This window comes from Trachypithecus francoisi, unplaced genomic scaffold (genome assembly GCF_009764315.1).
Source record: "Trachypithecus francoisi isolate TF-2019V2 unplaced genomic scaffold, Tfra_2.0 Lachesis_group14, whole genome shotgun sequence".
Taxonomy (NCBI): Eukaryota; Metazoa; Chordata; class Mammalia; order Primates; family Cercopithecidae; genus Trachypithecus; species Trachypithecus francoisi.
The window spans coordinates 2599685-2611483 of record NW_022681459.1 but is presented as its reverse complement, the minus strand read 5'-3'; the positions used below and the strand labels follow the sequence as shown (position 1 = coordinate 2611483).

General features: G+C 35.8%; 1 non-coding gene across 1 annotated transcript; it reads left to right on the top strand.

Annotated features, from left to right (window-relative positions):
* The first annotated feature begins 1761 nt into the window (after positions 1-1761).
* On the top strand, positions 1762-1833 carry LOC117096768. Its single transcript, XR_004442619.1, has one exon. It is a non-coding gene; the product is annotated as a small nucleolar RNA SNORD74 (small nucleolar RNA).
* The last annotated feature ends 9966 nt before the right edge of the window (positions 1834-11799 follow it).

Sequence of the window (11799 nt, the reverse complement as noted above, 5' to 3'; positions counted from 1 at the left end):
AACAATTAGAATGAATTGTTTATAAACTAAAAAAAAAAAAAAAACCTACTATTTTCATTTTATCAGCCTTAAAATATATTTGCAGAAAGGTCAACTTGAATCACAGTCTCATAAAAAAAGGCATGAGTTGGACTCAAGTATTTTTCTATGTGGCTCATTTTTAATTATCTTGAGCTGGTAGAAGAGTGATGTTAGCTCATAGGTCTTTGAAAATAAATCAACAGTAATTAACCCCAACTTAAATTCTAGTAACCCATCTCATACATCAACAGAAGTACTCTGTGTATGTGAAAATATAAACATGGCATGTTTGACATTTTGGAGCATCCTTAGAGAGACATTGATTTGTAATTCAGATCACACAGCATCTTTGATTTCTCCCACTTGCCCATGCCCTTTCCCCATCCCTTCCCCCAAAATAAAACACAAAAGCTTTATCTGCAATGGATGGAGAGCAACCCAGGAATCTGCGCAGAGACTATCCATCTCATTTCTGTCTTAATTGAATGACACCAGAATGAGATCGATAAAATGTAACAAGAGACAGCTTTGCATTTCCACACCCACTTATTCCCCCCTCCATTACTCCCAGCCACCACCGTGACCAGAAAGCCCAAGTGAAAAACAGGAACCCTGCTGCCAGACAAGCTGTTAGGATGTGAATAAACTTGTCACAGAAACAACAAAACTTAGAAACATTAGAAGGGAGCTAGGGAGACGAAAAGTTATTAAAGAAATATTGAACAGGCTTCTTAATAAAAGCAATTTCATAGATGTATTCTCACTCCTAAATAACTTCCTCAAATGCAATGTTTCGGTTAAATAATCTCAACAGCTTTCCCTGTGTGCCCAAGATTACTTGAGACTGCTCAAATACAGACGTGGTGACAACTCAGCTCAGACCTGCAAGTCCTACAGTAAATGTGGGGCAGCTGTGATACGTGTCTGTCCAAGGTTCCCAAGATCTCCAATGCATTATTGATAACCTCATCACTCCACTAAAAGCAAAAGCTGACATTGTTATAATCTCAACCTTCTCCTGAAGAGCTCTGGCTTTGCCCGAGTATTGATCACAGGAAGAAATAAACCAAAGGGCGAAACAGCACACGTAAAAATCCAGAAGGTTAAGGTTTGCCTACACTAGCTATGAGTGCATTAACCACAATCACATAGCCTGTTTTAGTGTGTTATACCTTTAATGGTTTACAATGCGGTCCTACTTCTAGGCTATATGTTGTAATCATTCATTTAATACTTCACATCTTGAGCTTGTTACAAGTTATTCTGGAACAAAAGTCCGTATTACAAAATAAAAATAAACCTTCAATGTAGTTGTCTAAAAGGCAGATTTTTTTTCTTCATTCTAGTAAATTTTTTCTATATCATTTTGAAATTTAATTACATATAGGTGACTATTCTTTCTTCATCTATCTTCTTTCCATTGCATGTAACCCTTCATGGAAAAATATGTACCTATAAAGATACTCTATATAATTTTACTCTTTTATTATTTTAAATAATAATGTAAGACTATAAAACATTAGTGCCTACGTTCTTTTAAAATTTTACATACGATTTTAAATTATTTTTAAATGATATGTTGAATAATATGACAAAATATAAATGTCACATCACAGGTAGTTCAAAGTGAGAATTAGAAAATATATCCAAAGTATGATTTAAAGCTGAAATATTTTATATTTCCTACGTTCATACTTGGAGATACAATCTTAAGTGGCCTATCTTTGCTACTAAAAAAAGGAAAACAGTTTCTGATGAAGCCTATGTTGGTAGAGACAACTAAGGTTGTTGATGAATGCTAACAGCTCTATCACACACACACACACACACACACACACACACACACACGACAATGAGAGATCATTATTTTTTTAGCTGGTAGATGACTAGGTAGTTTGCAAAATGATCGTTAGTGGCTGGTTGCTCCTGGATTCCAGAGCAAAAGAACTTACAATTCAAACATTATTTATGAGTGAAAACAACTAGTCATAAGGCACTAAGAGCAAAACGTACAGAGTTTGGTTTCACCTGCAAACAGTGGTCACCTGAAGCAGGAGCTGATGCCTGCCTGCCCAGGTAAGACACATGCTACGCAGCAGTGACCCTGTTTCATCCACCTTTGACTTGCCAGGACTTGTATGTGATGTCTTGTAAATTTGCCCCAGTTACAGATTGATATTGTTCACCATGAAATTAAGGCCCCAGAAAATGTGAATATAATAAGAGTAGTTATAAGTCTTTATAATGTATGCCTTTACACATATGCCTCTATTGTGAGACATACAAAATTCTTAGTACGCTCTAAAACAAGTAAAAACAAAAGCAACCCATGGTTTATCACATCGCTTTGTTATGCTTTATGCTTTTTTTTGTTTTTTTTGAGGCGGAATCTCACTCGGTCGCCCAGGCTGGAGTGCAGTGGCCGGATCTCAGCTCACTGCAAGCTCCGCCTCCCTGGTTTACGCCATTCTCCTGCCTCGGCCTCCCGAGTAGCTGGGACTACAGGCGCCTGCCACCTCGCCCGGCTAGTTTTTTGTATTTTTTAGTAGAGACGGGGTTTCACCGTGTTAGCCAGGATGGTCTCGATCTCCTGACCTCGTGATCCGCCCGTCTTGGCCTCCCAAAGTGCTGGGATTACAGGCTTGAGCCACCGCCCCCGGCACTTTATGCTTTTTAATGAAGCCATTGCTCACTTTCCTAAGTGCTGCAGGAGCTTAACCCCTGGGAAAAGTCAAGTTTCATGGAATGTGAAACTTATTTGAGCAACAGAAACTAAAACTATCTTGGAATAAATATGTTCTACATCTGATCATTTTTTATTTCATTTATTGCTGTTTGCTTTAGTTGGTGGACAGTCTATTGAGCAGTAAGAAAAAGTCACACTATTTCTGCTATGCACGAGTACATCACTTAAAAAAAACTCACGAAAATACTAAAAATGACAGCAGAGTTAGGTAGCATCAGAGTGGGTTCTGTTCCTCTAAAGGTGTGTGTACCTCACAGTGGGGAAATTTGATTAACCCCAAGTGTGCCAAGTAAATCAGAGCCCAGGAGCTGGACGCAACGGCTCGGTAGTATGAGTTCACACAGAGAACATAGTTTCTGCTAAGGGGTGGTTGTTGTTGTTGATGTTACTGAATGTGGGTTATTTTTAATTTTTAAAATGACATTATGGCTAATTAGGGGTATTGGCACAGCGTGGACTGATGAAGAAACTGACTACAATTATAAAGACTTCTGGGGCCAAAACAGTCAAACGTATGCCTGCTACACATGATGGCCCCAGCAGTGTCTATATGGTTGTCAAATATGATTAAGTGAGAAGCAAACTGGATTTATTATTTTTTTCCTACAGGACTTAGATGCCCATGGATGTGGCTCAGAGTATTATCAGAGTCCTACTTCTTTTCTTGTATTCTCCTCGAACAGTCAGAATACTCAAGAAAGTGAAAAAAACTCCATATTATTATATTCTCCAGGGTCTATGATATGGCAGGATAAATCCGAGGAAAATCATCTTCTCTAAGTAACTTTCACAATACTTTATCACTCTTAAAACTTGAAGTCAGTTTCAGACTTGTTTATTTTTCACATTCCATATGTTTGAAACTGACAAAAAGCAAGAAAACGTATTGGAAATACACCAATAAGATGAAAAACAAACAAACGAAATTTAACTTTGGGGAATTTATTTTTTAAAGCACACACAAAAAAGAAAAATCATCTTTGCTTAATCCTATGGGGTCACCTATTGAAATGCAGCATCTAAACATAGTTTATGTTTGAGTTTTGTTCCCTAAGAGTATTTTTCATTTGGGAGAAGTGCACTTATGATATGTTACAAAAGAGCCTGAATGGGTATTCAAATAACTGCTGTCATCAAAAGATTCTTTTTTTCAAGGAAATGACGATAGATTTTTATACTTATTTTTGTTTTGCTATGGGCGTTCTAGAATGATAGAAAGATTCTCATTTGTTTCCCCATCCCCTGGCCCCCCGGAAGCTATTGAAATGTTCTGGTTTTGTACAGTGTAGAACAATCCTGCGATAATAAAACATTTCAACTTTATACAAAAGGTGAAGCTTTCCATTTGAAGATTTTCTTTAACAGGAAAAAAAATTAGAGAAAATGGGCTGACAGCTTTACAAAATTCAAACAATTCCCCTTGCCAAGACACGTATTTTGTGAGTTTTCTTTAATTTCGGATTTGGTGTGTATGTTTCCTCTAACAATGAATGCTTTCAATTTCAGAGTTTAGTTTCTACTCTCCCTACTCAAACCAATCTTCACCTTTTAATAGGCAATTATTTTTCTGATTGCTTTGTAAAAACTTTTTTCAGGATGATTGTGAGACACTCAGCTTTAAGTTATACATTATGGATGCATTTCAAACAAAAAGAGTGGGCTATAAACTGTAAAATGGCACTTGATTGGTAAAAGCATCTTAGAATAAGAAAAAGAAGCAAGAAGACTACACTTCAAAGTACTAGAAAACTTTTGTAACTTATGAATTCATAAAAACCATAGGGGAATCAGTTGAGAAGAATTCTTTTAAGGAACAAAATGAGCAAAGCAGTATTGGCTGTGATTGTTTTAATGGGATAAGTAGTGTAATATTTTCTCCCATTGGCATTAAATCTCACTTCACAAAATGGAATATTCTCCCACTGTTTTTTCTCTTTATAACCCATTACTTACATGGAACTACCTTTTTTTAATGTTGGAAAAAAGACATAAAACCAAGCTTTCATGATCTCAACTGTTTCACATATATTCATTTGAAATGCAGTGTTTTGAAAAACATTCTCATGTGGCAAAATGAAACAGGAAAAAACTGTTAGAAAACAAGAATAAATAATATGCTGCATATTATGGGAATTTAACCATCAGGTATGAAAAGAAAGGCAATCCCACTCAGCTCTGTGATACCTCACAAAAGCGTGTTTAGCAATGCTAATTTTAGCATTGCCTACACAAATAGAATAATAAAAATACATGTGGCTAAGCTCTTGAGATTTGTAATTGCGATATTGCATAGATGATTCCACTACGATTCAATTCAAATCAGGAAAATTAGTTGATATTTCATGAAACCAACTAAACAAAATAAAAGCTTCCTTCAATCTCGATGTTTTAAAATTAATTTATGACAGGCTGTTTGAAAGACTTGTTTAATTATTAATAGAAATGTTTTATCTCATGGATCTCTTAAAAAGTTGCATTTGATATTTTTCTACCACTGACTAAACACAGAAGGTAAAATACACACATGGTTGGGCCAATATTGCAAATATCCTAATTAGTATCATGCTACAGAAAAACAATGAAGAGATTTTGTCACCAATTACTGACAATTAGCCTAAGTACAACAGTTAATTTCATGGAAATAAAACAACTATAAAATGAAAGGAACAAAACCTCTCATAATTAATGGCATTTGCCTGCATTCCTCTATTGGTTATTTAATTAATGAACCATAAAAGTTTGAAGCAATTTGAACAGCTAAACACATATGCAAAATTCAAAAGCCTGTGTATCTGGATTTTCTGAATTTTAAGTATCTGTGGAAAACACGTATTTGAGCAGCAGAATTATGTATACCGAGTTTTTATCCCCTGAACCTAAAGAAGTCATCCTTTCAGACAATGCTTTTGTCAAACAATAAAACCTATTATATTAAGTTACAGAGAAATGTCTTGTGAGAGCTTGTCATTATCCTGTTATAATGCTTCTAGAGATAGTGAACTGCCAATAATTATAAAAACATTATAATGTTAAAAGGTCCTGGTTTCTCTCACTCTTTCTTCTCACTCAAACTTTGCTCTGCACTTACTTCTCCCATGGTTTTTCTAATGTCACACTGTGGTCTGTGCTCATGAGCATGAGGACGTCCAGTGGTGAGCCCAGGTCAGTTTTGTCCCATGCATTAACTCTCTGCCACAAGTTTCAGAGCTTGCAGTGTCAGGATGTATTACGAAGTCAATCAAGATTTAAGATGTTGTTCTGGCCTTTCCCAAAGCTGGAAAGGACTCATTTTGCAGGCTACCTACCAATTGACAAAGTAAAAACAATTCAAGGCCAGTGACTTCTACAGCCAAACTTCAGAAAATGTACCCTTGCACATATTTTTCCAGTTTCAACAAGTTCAGAAAACAACATTTTAAAACCTCACAAAACCTCTCTATAGACTGTTGCTTAATGAACAGCCACATGGATTTTAAAACTTTAAGTACACAAATAAACATTTTAGAGGTTTTTGGCTGTGCAGAGATAAGATCCTCTCTGGGGAGACGACTAGAAACTGCTGGGCTCCTTTGTGCAGACTCCTGGAATGTGCTTGCTTTTCATTTCTTTCTTTGTGTCTGGCACACTGGCCTCACAGGCAGTGTCTTAAGCCATGCAGGGTCAGGGCAAACAGAGAACTGCATTCATGGACAGATCAAGTTTATGTGAGAATCTGCTCCTCCACTGCCCTCAATCTCCATATGAATTGTTAATAAAATCTCAGCCTGAAAGCTCATCACCCCAACACTGGGGAAGTCATGCAGAGAGTCCTCTCGTTCAGAAAAACAAGATTTCTTTATCTTTTTTATCCTTCGCCAGCATTCGTGGGAATTCTGCCATGTAACCTCCTCCTGAACTAACCCGCACCCCCTTCCCAACCAATACCCCATTCCTCTCCACAACTCTCTGGGTCACACCTGATCATCATGAGGGAAGCCGGGAGCCAAAAGACAAAAGAAACATTCTTACACCCACAGCAAATCTACCGCAATATCAACTTTGCCTCTGCAGTATTTTGCTGCTGTAAAAACCTTCAGGCAGAGGGAAATATCAATGCTTATTTCTTTTCCAGTTTGTGTCAAACACTAGAAAGACTTTCCCATAGCTTTATGACAGCATATGAACTAGAGAGCCACAGATATAATAAAAGGTCACATATAAAGCGAAGAACAGAGTCCTACCCTAATTAACTTGAAATCTCCATGCAAATACTGGACAGGAACAAGACCCGATGTGTGTTGCAGGCAATCTTGCGTGTATCTTCTAACCTTGCTACAGTCTAGCTGGGCCTCTTGTTTCCTCTGCTTTTGCTCCTTGAAAACTGTTTTAATATCGAACGCTTTTCAGAGGGATGGGCTGATGAACGAAAACATGAATTTCCTGCTTGCCCTTTAAGGTGGGTTAAAGGGGGTGCTAGCAATCAATTACAGAACAAAAGAACAACAACAAAAAAAAGACTTAAGAACCTACAAGTGAATGTATAACATTCTTTGCAGTCTATTTTTTTTCAACTAAGTGCTTCATCTGTATTTATTTACCTTTATCATAAATAATATACAAGATCTATTACATTAAAAAAAGGAATGTTTGCCCAGCAGTTCCTAAAGAAAAGCTGTTTTCTACTGAAAGTGCCTTTAAATGCACTTAACTTTCATTTCTATTTGATGAGTTAACAAGCAGTAAAAAAGTTTAAAATTTTTTCTGCATTTATGCTTCAGATTTTCAGACTGCCTTAACTAACACACTCTGATCTATTTGCAGAACAAAAAGTTACATTTTCAAGTCTAATTAACATTCTGGCCCTATCAAATCTTTATTTTCTTATTTTATTTTGGTAAATAAGACAACATTAACTTTCAAACTCTGTACACAAATGATTCCAAGGTATCTTTCAGTAAACGTTTTTTTTTTTACTGCAGCTGCATATGTCAGAGAAAGTTGAATACTGTTTAAAAATAATATTTCTAAAGTACACATAAATAAATCTGATTTGACTAAATATTATGCAAACTTCTATAACCATATATCCAGAAATGTTGATATTTAAAAAGATAGAAATGTAGACTCTCAAACACATACATAATTTCTTTTTTAAAAAGGTAAAATAAAAGAAACACAAAATCATTCCTCAACCATTCACATAAAAAAGTCATATAAATTTATTATTTCACTCAATTTATCTAAAACAAAGCTGCTATTATAAATAAAACATGTATTTGCTCTATACCCACAGGTATCACTCTTTGTATGTGAATCATAGGAAAGAATTCTCTTCCTCCAAATTTCAGTCACAGAGATTTGACAAATTTTCAAAAGAAAGAAAATGTAGTTTTATATTAAACAACCAGTGCCTCATAGCATTCTATTTAGGTATTAAGATTTAGAAATTTATTACATACACATTGGAACCATAATTGTAATATAAAGTTCAGTATTATTCTTTAGCATTGATATAAATTATTGTTATAATTAATATGCATCCTACTGTTTCTGAAAGCATAGAAAGTTCAATGGCTCTTCAAATATACCTAAAAAATTTACCTTTAAATATATAAAATCAGTAAATCAATGGATGCTGAAGACATGCTTGCAGTTATGCAAATAAGTGAAAATAGTTATTTTAGAAAATGGAAAATGATCTGAAATACATATTGCTCTTTTGTGGAATAATTAAACAATCAACAAATTTTATAGTAGTGAGTTTAATATTTAGTATGGCTATGTAAAAATCAATAATTTTTATTCATAAGACTATATGTTAATGAGTTATATCAGATAAAAATGTTAATGTGGTAGTTTGCTTTCATTAATCGCCAAAGGAATCCTAATATTTTAGGATAGAATCTGTATTATCAAACCTCAATTTCTATTGTGACAATTTCTATTTTTGGAGAAGCAGAAATTATTGGTTTGATCATTCCCTTTAAGAATTTGCTCTTCAAAATATTAGTGCAGTTGTAGAGTAGGGTTCCCCATTCTTCTTCTAAGGAATGTGTTCCATTGATTTTCATGGGGTCTTGCAATCCATAACAAGGTGAAGGAGGAGGCAAAGTTGAATGCAGATGTTACTGGCGGGCTTGAGAAGTGGCAACCAATAGTACTCTCTTTTCTGCCTGAAACCCTGCCAGCCAAAGAGAGAGAATGTGGCCTCAAGAATAGCTTGGAGGTGGTAAAGGGTGGAAGCAATTGAGAACTCGAATCTGGATGTGTGTATTTACATTGGGAATACAGATAGCAATGTGACTCCATGATAAGAGGTTTAGCAAAACTTTTAGAGAGCTTCTGATAAACCTAGAGACAAGTTGAGGCTTTCATATTGTTATAGACTGAATGTTTGTATTCTCTTAAAATTTACATGTTGAAGCCCTAACCCACACTGTGACTGTGTGCAGGGATGGAGCCTCTAAAGAAGTAATGCAGGTTAAACGAGGTCATAATGATGGGACTCGATCCAACAGTATTAGTATCCTTATAAGAAGAGACAAGAGAGAATTTACTCTTTTGCTTTCTGTGCACACACATATGGAGGAAAAGCCATAGGAAGACAGCCATCTACAAGCCAGAAAGAGAGCCCTTACCAGAAACCAAAGCCCTTGATCATGACTTCTAACCTCCACAACCATGTGAAAACAAATTTCTGTTGTTTAAGCCACCTAATCTATGGTATTTTGTTATAGCAGCCCAAACAAGCTAATGTTATCACATGTTAAAATCAGCAGTAACAACAATAGCAAGTTGAAATAAATCCAGAAGTGCATTCTAAGGATATTTTTGTTCTGCTTGGTATCTTCTCCCTTCCTGTAGAGTCAGGTGAAGTAGGTAAGAACTGCAGTATTTGTCCCTGCTTCTGTTAGAAAAGGTTACCCCTACCCGCCACATGCTGGAGAGCTTCTAGATCTGTCTTTAATCAGAATTATCAAGTACATACCTAAGCTAGAGAGTATAATGGTTAATTTCTCATGTAGTCATTTTCCTTCAAAATACCTATTTGAGAAAAAAATGTATAGCGTAATGATGAAGAGTATAGATTTTTGAGTAAGGGTCTAGATGCAGATTGAGCTTCAGGTACCTGCTTGCTCTTTGACCTTATGTGTCCCTTAGCCTGTCCAAGCTCCAGTTTCCTGGGCTCTAAAATAACATTATGGGCATCAAAAGATTGTAATTTATACTTGATGCTAGTAAACTGGCAAGATTCTACATCATGATCATGACCCACGTCATCATCATTTTCATCACACTTCTCTAGGCTTCCTAAAGTTCTTTCAGTTTAATAAAGGCAGCAGAAGTCTATATATTTGGATTTGCACAATCTTAATGCCCTTGGAGAATCACTTTCACAGAATTTTAAAAATATAATGTCTAAAAAATCAGTAAAGATCAGTATGAGGAATAGCAGTATCTTGACCTGATGCTAAGATGTTTCTAAGGACTCTGCTCATTATACAGTGCTTTAAAAGTGACTGGTGTACATCCTCCTCTCACATCACAAGAAGTGTGTGTGTTTCCACCCTTGATTTGCACTCTGGCTTCATGTGGCTTATGTTAAACTACTGTGGGGCTTTCTTGACTGGCGTATTCGCAGTTTTATTCCCTTTGCTCAATCCTTTCTCTCTCCTTTGTACTTTATACTGCTCTTTCAGGAGGGTTCAGGTTTTGTCCCATATTTAGGAAGATGAATTTAGAAAGACTAAGGCAGTTAAAAGCATGGGACGTTGGAACTAGACTGTAGGGGGTCAAAAAAAGTATGGCCACTTAATAGCTGATTGGTTTAGGGCAAATTAATAATCCTTCCTACTGGTTTTCTTATCTGTAAAATAGGTGTGAAAAGGATCAGGGTGAGAATTAAGTCAGTTACTACACATGCCGGAGCATTATTGGAAAATGTTAACCATTCAATATATATTAACTGCCATTAATAGTGTTCAAATAGGCACCATGCAAACAAAAAGTCTAGCATAATCAATGAAACAGAAACATTTCATTGATCATAATACATACTAAAAAAAGAAGAACATGAGGTTCACCCTCAAATATATTGAAATTTAACTGGTGAAGCAATTCAGCTTATTAAAGAACTTTTTAAAGAAAATGAGAGAAGAACTCTTTAGGCGGAAGACTATGTTAATGAGTTATTTTTAATGTTCTGAGGGTGGACTAACATGGTACTGGGAGACAATATGCTTCTCTGCTTATAAATGGATGTTTAAGGAAGCTTAAAGATGTTTCGAGGAAAATTAGAAAAATTATTTGAGTCATAAAGATGATATAAAAATGACTACAATCAAAATTATATCAAAATAATCATAATATTTGTCAGTAATGGACTACATCTGCAGGTTCTATATGTAATATTGAGAAGCCATTTAACCACTCGGTGGAGACATAACAGAATACTCTATGTCTAACCTTATTTCTGTTTTTCCAATTACTATACATTCCTTTGAAGCTTGTAGTCAAGATATGCGAGTGCAGTCCATCCTTGCTATTGATTTAAATATTGTATTCTATTCTCACTTAAGTAGGAAAATGTTATATATAAAGTATATAAAATGTCAAACAAAACATATACATCTTATTCCATTTTATAGTTATGCTTTTGCAGTGTATATTATTGAAGTGAGGTTTTTTGTTTGTTTTGTGAGACAGAGTCTTGCTCTGTTGCCCAAGCTACAGTGCAGTGGCACAATCTCAGCTTGTTGCAACCTCCCCACCTCCTGGGTTCAAGTGATTCTCATGCCTCAGCCTCCCCAGTAGCTGGGATTACAGGCATGCACTACCATGTCCGGATAGTTTTTATATTTTCAGTAGAAATGGGGTTTCACCATGTGGACCAGGCTAGTCTTGAACAACTCCTGAGCTCAAGCAATCCGCCCACCTTGGCCTCCCAGAGTGCTGGGATGGCAGGCATGAGCCACTGCACTCAGCCAAAGTGAGTTATTTCAAATGAAACTCTAGGAGTTAATTTGGTTATAAGATGACATAAATATTTATAA